Below are 8,950 nucleotides of genomic sequence, written 5' to 3'. Positions count from 1 at the left end.
ATGATTTACATTAGTTGTGTGAGGATGATGGAGCATAGCCAGAATATATGATTTTGTAGGGATAACTTTCCTTGGCCTTGTTATTTTGGAAGTTCATGATTACCTTGCTAGTTTGCTTGAAGTATTATTGTTTTCATGTCAACAGCAAACTTTTGTTTCGAATATTACGGATCTGAACATTAATGTCACGTGAAAGAAGTTGCAAAGGACAACTATGCTAGGTAGCATTCCACATCAAAAATTCATTCTTTATACTTCCCTACTTGAGGACGAGCAGGAGTTAAGCTTGGGGATGCTTGATACGTCTCCAACGTATCTATAATTTTTGATGGTTTCATGCTATTATCTTGTCAAACTTTGGATGTTATGCATGCCTTTTATATATTTTTTGGGACTAACTTATTAACTCACTGCCAAGTGTCAGTTCCTGTTTTTCCATGTTTTTGACCCCTTTCAGAGGAGATTTTGAAACGGAGTCCAAACGGAAGAAAATCCCCGAAAAGATTTTTTCGGAACGGAAGAAGATCGGGAAGCTTGAGAGCCAAGGCAGGGGAGCCTCAGGGGGCCCACAAGCCCCCACCCCGCAGCCAGGGGGGAGGTCGCGGCCCACAGGCTTATGGGCCCCCTGGGCGCCCTCTGCCCTAGGGGTTGCGCCTATAAATTCCCTAAAAATCCCAAAAAAATCAGCAGATCATCGAAAGTACTTTTCCGCTGCCGCAAGCTTCTATCTCCGCAAGATCCCATCTGGGGCACGTTCTGGTGCCCTGCCGGAGGGGAGATTCGGATACGGAGGGCTTCTTCATCAACACCATGACCTCTCCGATGATGCGTGAGTAGTTCACCATATACCTACGGGTCCATAGCTAGTAACTAGATGGCTTCTTCTCTCTCTTGGATCTTCAATACAAAGTTCTCCATGATCTTCATGGAGATCTATCCGATGTAATCTTCTTTTGCGGTGTGTTTGTCGAGATCCGATGAATTGTGGATTTATGGTCAGATTATCTATGAATCTTATTTGAGTTTCTTCTGATCTCTCTTATGCATGATTTCATATCCTTGTAATTCTCTTCGAGTCGTGGGTTTTATCTGGCGAACTAGATATATGATTCTTGCAATGGGAGAAGTGCTTGGTTTTGGGTTCATACCGTGCGGTGACCTCACCCAGTGACAGAAGGGATTGCGAGGCACGCATCGTGTTGTTGCCATCAAGGGTAAAAAGATGGGGTTTTCATCATTGGTTTGATATTATCCATCTACATCATGTCATCTTGCTTAAGGCGTTACTCTGTTCGTCATGAACTCAATACACTAGATGCATGCTAGATAGCAGTCGATGTGTGGAGTAATAGTAGTAGATGCAGAAAGTATCGGTCTACTTGTCTCGGACGTGATGCCTATATGTATGATCATTGCCTTAGATATTGTCATGACTTTGCGCGGTTTTATCAATTGCTCGACAGTAGTTTGTTCACCCACCATGATATTTGCTATTTTGAGAGAAGCCTCTAGTGAACACTATGGCCCCCAGGGTCTACTCCACACCATATTTTCAGCTTTACACTTTTTACTTCATTGCACTTTCCGCCTTCAGATCTCACTTTGCAAACAATCTTGAAGGGATTGACAACCCCTTTGAAGCGTTGGGTGCAAGCTTGTTTGTGTTTGCGCATGTACTCTGGACTTGACGAGACACTCCTTCTGGATCGATACCTTGGTTCTCAAACTGAGGGAAATACTTACTGCTCCTGTGCTGCATCACCCTTTCCTCTTCAAGGGAAAAACCAACGCAACCCAGTCTCCATCAACGTGTCAATTTCTGGCGTTGTTGTTTGAGAAGTAGCACCCCTCTAGATAGGTGAGACACATCCGCTTGCGTGTCCAGCCCCTTAATTTCTGACAACAAAGCCTCCTTGCGAGCCTTAGAAAAACTTGCAAAGTTAGCCCCCCATCGTGTGAGATGATGTCTAGTAAGGCGAATATAGTGCTTCCACTCATCCATCAAGTCACATAACGACCCGTATCTATGGGTCCTACATGCTCTTGCTTTCTCCGAGATATCACGCACTCTCTCCACAAATCCTGGCTAAAGCAGCCACTGGCGCTTCAAGAAAAACCGTTTCGAAGGGCGTCTTGATCCCTCGCCCGAGTTCAGAATTAACGGATAGTGATTCGACCCCAGCCTAGTTTCCGCCACCAGCGAGCATGAGTGGTACTTAGCCTCGCATTCCGTGGAGACAAAAACCCGATCAAGCACACACCTCATCGAGAGATCCTAGTTGTTAGACCAAGTGAAGCGAGCACCCACCCTTGGGAGGTCGATAAGTTGGAGGTCCGCTATCCAATCATTAAAATTGTCCACCAACCCTTGGCACTACAACAAAAACACCATCTATGCTCGCTTTTTCTAGGTCGCTTTTTTGTTCGTCTCTACGTCCATAAACGCTACTGACCTAAAGACGCTTTTTAAGACGTTTACATAGCACCCCAAGCTTTTTCTTATAAACAACCTTCAGGAATTATTTTTTCTATTTTAATTCACTTAGAGACTATTTGTGAGACGTTTTAATGTGTGACTCTATTCTTAGAGATGATTTGTGAGACGTTTTAATGCGCGACTCTATTCTTAGAGACGAATTATGAGACGTATGTGCGACTTTATTCTTAGAGACGAATTATGAGACGTATGTGCATCTCTCAAGAACATTCTTCACTTGTTTTGATGTGTGATTTTCCCTATCTTACACTTAAGAAAACGTTAAATAATTATATTTTCTAAAACTAAGATAGCTATTAAAATTAGATGCACTAAACTTTGAATAAATGTGATTTCTTATTTGATTTTCACCTTAACCATCTCCTCTCCATGTATTCTTCTATCGAAAATTGGAAGATTTGTCATGACTTCCTTTGCACTTTGATGATTTGACCATGTTTTCATTAACACTAAGTTTTTCCCACACTTTTGCCGAAACTTTGATGATTTCCCCCTTTTAACCCGTTTCCACTATTTTTCATACAATGCAACCGAACTGATTATTAGAATACCCCTTGAATCAAAGCCACCTAAATTAGTTGAACTAGATCGATTCAAAAGAACTAGCTTTTGTTCTTTCCCTGCATTTCTTCCTTCGTCCCCAACCACGACAACTTGCTATACTGCTCTTGTGCCCTCGCGCTATCGGACGCCCTAGCTGGCATGTTGTGCCCCCTTTTCCCGTGATGTGCAGAGCTTCCACGGCACACAAAGGTAGTCGATCGGCGCCTCCTTACCAACAATGGTCACCACGAGCGCTAATGTTGGCACTCGCCGCGCCGTCCGTGAGCTCCCATAACAGGTCAGGTCGCCAAGGTAGGCTAGCAGCACAGGCACCTTGCGAAGGAGATCACCACGACGGTCGGGGGCTTCCACAACACGTTGAGGTCGGGGGCTCCTGCCCGTGCAGGTCATCGCCGTGATTTGGTCGGGGCTGGCAAAGGTGAGATGGGACTCAGTCGGGGCTAGGGTTAGTTCATCTTGCTTGCAGGGACATTTCAGACATTTCATGGTGGATCCATCTTGTCATGCGCAAATTGTTGGGGAACGTAGCATAAATTAAACTTTTTCCTACGCCATATTCAGATCTTCCTATGGAGAGACCAGCAACGAGAGAGGAGAGAGTGCATCTTCATACCTTTGAATATCGCTAAGCGGAAGGGTTACTAGAACCCGGTTGATGGAGTCGTACTCGCGGCGATTCAGATCGCGGTGTGATTCTGATCTAGTGCCGAACCACGGCACCTCCGCGTTCAACACACGTGTAGCCCGGTGACGTCTCCTGCACCTTGATCCAGCAAGGAGGAGGGAGAGGTTGGGGAAGATCTGCGGCAGCACGACGGCATGGTGTCGATGGAGAGATGAGGTCTTCCGACAGGGCTTCGCCAAGCACCGTGGGAGAGGAGGAAGAAGAAGAGCACGGCTGCGCCGAGAGATAGATGGAAAACCATATCTCCAATGCCCAAAACCCCCGCTATATACAGGGGAAGGGAGGGTGGCGCCCCCTTTAGGGTTTCCCCCTTGAAGGGGGGGCGGGGGCCCTAGATGGGGCTGGATGTGGCGGCCAAGAGGGGGGAGAGGGGTGGCGCACCCCTGGTGGGCCTTAGGCCCACCTGACTTAGGGTTTCCCCCCTTTTCCCTCTCTAGGCGCCTTGGGCTGGGTGTGGGGCGCACCAGCCCATCCAGGGGCTGGTTCCCTCTCAGACTTGGCCCATGTAGCCTCCTGGTGCTAGTGGCCCCTCCCGGTGGGCCTCCGGAACCCTTCCGGTGATCCCGACACTTTGCCGGTGGTGCCGGAAACATTTCTGACGTCCAAACCCATCCATCCTATATATCAATCTTTACCTCTGGACCATTCCGGAGCTTCTTGTGATGTCCCGGATCTCATCCGGGACTCCGAACAACCTTCGGTAACCTTGTATAACAATTCCCTATAACCCTAGCGTCATCGAACCTTAAGAGTGTCGACCCTATTGGTTCGGGAGGCATGCAGACATGGCCGAGACATCTCTCCGGCCAATAACCATCAGCGGGGTCTGGATACCCATGGTGGCTCCCACATGTTCCACGATGATCTCATCGGATGAACCACGATGTCAAGGATTCAATCAATCCCGTATACAATTCCCTTTGTCTGTCGGTATAGAACTTTCCCGAGATTTGATCGTTGGTATACCCATACCTTGTTCAATCTCGTTATTGGTAAGTCTCTTTACTCATTCCGTAGCACGTCATCCTGTGACTAACTCCTTAGTCACATTGAGCTCATGATGATGTTCTACCGAGTGGGCCCAGAGATACCTCTCCGTCAAACGGAGTGACAAATCCCGATCTTGATTCGTACCAACCCAAGAGACACTTTCGGAGATACCTGTAGTGCACCTTTATAGTCACCCGGTTACGTTGTGACATTTGATACACCCAAAGCACTCCTACGGTATCGTGGAGTTGCACAATCTCACGGTCGAAGGAAAAGACACTTGACATTAGAAAAGCTTTAACATACGAACAACACGATCTAGTGCTATGCTTAGGATTGGGTCTTTGTCCATCACATCATTCTCCCAATGATGTGATCCCGTTATCAATGAGATCCAATGTCCATGATCAGGAAACCATGATCATCTATTGATCAACGAGCTAGCCAACTAGAGGCTTGCTAGGGACACATTGTGATCTATTTATTCACACATGTATTATTGTTTCCTGTTAATACAATTATAGCATGAACAATAGACGATTATCATGAACAAGGAAATATGATAATAACCATTTTATTATTGCCTCTAGGGCATATTTCCAACAGTCTCCCACTTGCACTAGAGTCAATAATCTAGTTACATTGTGATGTATCGAACACCCATAGCATTATGGTGTTGATCATGTTTTGCTCGAGTAAGAGGTTTAGTTAACGGGTCTGCAATATTCAGATCCGTGTGTACTTTACAAATATCTACTACTCCTCTCTGGACCTGGTCTTGGATGGAGTTGTAGCGGAGTTGGATGTGCTTTGTCTTCCGGTGAAATCTGGGATCCTTGGCTATGGCAATGGCTCTAGTGTTATCACAGAAGAGTGTCATCGGACCCGACGCGCTTGGAACCACTCCAAGGTCGGTGATGAGCTCCTTCATCCAAATCCCTTCATGAGCTGCTTCTGAAGTAGCTATGTACTCCGCTTCGCATGTAGATGTTGCCATGACGTCTTGCTTGCTGATGCACCGGCTCACTGCCCCGCCATTCAAAACATACACGTATCCAGTCTGTGACTTAGAGTCATCCGGATCTGTGTCGAAACTAGCATCTGTGTAACCCTTTACGACGAGCTCTTCGTCACCTCCATAAACGAGAAACATCTCCTTAGTCCTTTTCAGGTACTTAAGGATATTCTTGACCGTTGTCTAGTGTTCCATACCGGGATCACTTTGGTACCTCTCTACCAAACTTATGGCAAGGTTTATATCAGGACTGGTAAACAACATGGCATACATTAGAGAGCCTACGGCTGAAGCGTAGGGGACAATACTCATCTTCTCTCTATCTGCTGCCGTGGTCAGTGACTGAGTCTTACTCAATCTTTTACCTTGCAAAACTGGCAAGAACCCCTTCTTTGATTTTTCCATATTGAACTTCTTCAATATCTTGTCAAGGTATGTGCTTTGTGAAAGACCTATGAGGCGTCTCGATCTATCTCTATAGATCTTGATGCCTAATATGTATGCAGCTTCTCCAAGATCCTTCATTGAAAAACTCTTGTTCAAGTAGGCCTTTATGCTCTCCAATAACTCTATATTATTCCCCATCAATAATATGTCATCAACATATCGTATGAGGAAAGCTACAGAGCTCCCACTCACTTTCTTGTACACACAGGCTTCTCCATAAACCTGTATGAACCCAAACGCTTTAATAACCTCATTAAAGCGAATGTTCCAACTCTGAGATGCTTGCACCAGCCCATAGATGGAGCGCTCGAGCTTGCATACCTTGTTAGCACTCTTAGGATCGACAAAACATTCTGCTTGCATCATATACAACTCTTCCTTAAGATACCCGTTAAGGAACGCTGTTTTGACGTCCATTTGCCAAATTTCATAATCATGAAAAGCGGCAATTTCTAACATGATTCGAACTGACTTCAGCTTCGCTATGGGAGAGAAAGTCTCATCGTAGTCAACTCCTTGAATTTGTCGAAAACCCTTTGCGACAAGTCAAGCTTTGTAAACGGTCACATTACCGTTTGCGTCAGTCTTCTTCTTGAAGATCTATTTATTTTCTATGGCTCGCCGATCATCGGGCAAGTCCACCAAAGCCCATACTTTGTTCTCATACATGGATCATATCTCGGATTTCATAGCCTCAAGCCATTTGTTGGAATCCGGGCCCGCCATTGCTTCTTCATAGTTCGAAGGTTCACCGTTGTCTAACAACATGATTTCCATCACAGGGTTGCCGAACCACTCCGGTGCGGAGCGTACCCTTGTGGACCTTCGCGGTTCAGTAGCAACTTGATCCGAAGCTTCATGATCATCATCATTAACTTCCTCTTCAGTTGGCATAGGCGCCACAAGAACAATCTCCCGCGTTGCGCTACTCTCCGGTTCGAGAGGGGTGTAATTACCTCATCAAGTTCTACTTTCCTCCCACTTACTTCTTTCAAGAGAAACTCTTTCTCTAGAAAGGATCCGTTCTTGGCAACAAAGGTTTTACCTTCGGATCTAAGATAGAAGATATACCCAATAGTTTCCTTATGGTATCCTATGAATACGCATTTCTCCGCTTTGGGTTCGAGCTTCTCTGGTTGAAGTTTCTTCACATAAGCATCACAGCCCCAAACTTTAAGAAACGACAGCTTAGGTTTCTTGCCAAACCATAGTTCATACGGTATCATCTCAACGGATTTAGACGGTGCCCTATTTAAAGTGAATGTTGCAGTTTCCAATGCGTATCCCCAAAATGATAGCGGTAAGTCGGTAAGAGACATCATAGATCGTACCATATCTAATAAAGTGCGATTAAGACGTTCAGACACTCCGTTACGTTGCGGTGTGCCAGGCGACGTCAGTTGTGAAAAAATTCCATGCTTCCTTAGGTGTGTGCCAAACTCGTGACTCAAATACTCTCCTCCACGATCAGATCGTAGACACTTAATTTTTCTGTCACGTTGATTCTCAACCTCATTCTGATATTCCTCGAACTTTTCAAATGTTTCAGACTTGCGCTTCATCAAGTAGATATACCCATACCTACTCAAATCATCGGTGAGGGTGAGAACATAACAATAGCCACCGCGAGCTTCAACGTTCATTGGACCACACACATCAGTATGTATTATTTCCAATAAGTCGGTTGCTCTCTCCATTATTCCTGAGAATGGAGTCTTAGTCATCTTGCCCATGAGGCACGGTTCGCATGTGTCAAATGATTCAAAGTCAATAGACTCTAATAGTCCATCAGTATGGAGCTTCTTCATGCGCTTAACACCGATATGACCAAGGTGGCAGTGCCACAAGTATGTGGGACTATCATTATCAACTTTACATCCTTTGGTACTCACACTATGAATATGTGTAACATCACGATCAAGATTCATCAAGAATAAACCATTCACCTGCGGAGTGCTACGGCAACAAAAGTCCTTCCCCGGCAATGCCAGGAATTCTTCTTGCTACTTCTCTTGTTTGCGTCGGTTTTTCCCTTGAAGAGGAAAGGGTGATGCAGCACAGGAGAAGTAAGTATTTCCCTCAGTTTGAGAACCAAGGTATCAATCCAGTAGGAGAATCTCGTCAAGTCCAGAGTACCTGCACAAACACAAAAGAGCTTGCACCCAACGCTATAAAGGGGTTGTCAATCCCTTCAAGATTGTTTGCAAAGTGAGATCTGAAGGCGGAAAGTACAGCGAAGGAAAAGTTGAAGGCTGAAAATATGGTTTGGAGTAGACCCGGGGGGGCATAGTGTTCACTAGAGGCTTCTCTCAAAATAGCAAGTATTACGGTGAGTGAACAAATTACTGTCGAGCAATTGATAGAACCGCGCAAAGTCATGACGATATCTAAGGCAATGATCATACATATAGGCATCACGTCCAAGACAAGTAGACCGATACATTCTGCATCTACTACTATTACTCCACACATCGACCGCTATCCAGCATGCATCTAGTGTATTGAGTTCATGACGAACAGAGTAACGCCTTAAGCAAGATGACATGATGTAGAGGGATAATCTCAAACCAATGATGAAAACCCCATCTTTTTACCCTTGATGGCAACAACATGATGCGTGCCTCGCTACCCCTTCTGTCACTGGGTGAGGTCAACGCACGGTATGAACCCAAAACCAAGCACTTCTCCCATTGCAAGAATCATAGATCTAGTTGGCCAACCAAAACCCACAACTCGAAGAGAATTACAAGAA

The sequence above is a fragment of the Hordeum vulgare genome, chromosome 1H, assembly GCF_904849725.1.
Source record: "Hordeum vulgare subsp. vulgare chromosome 1H, MorexV3_pseudomolecules_assembly, whole genome shotgun sequence".
NCBI lineage: Eukaryota > Viridiplantae > Streptophyta > Magnoliopsida > Poales > Poaceae > Hordeum > Hordeum vulgare.
This window is presented reverse-complemented; position numbering follows the sequence as displayed.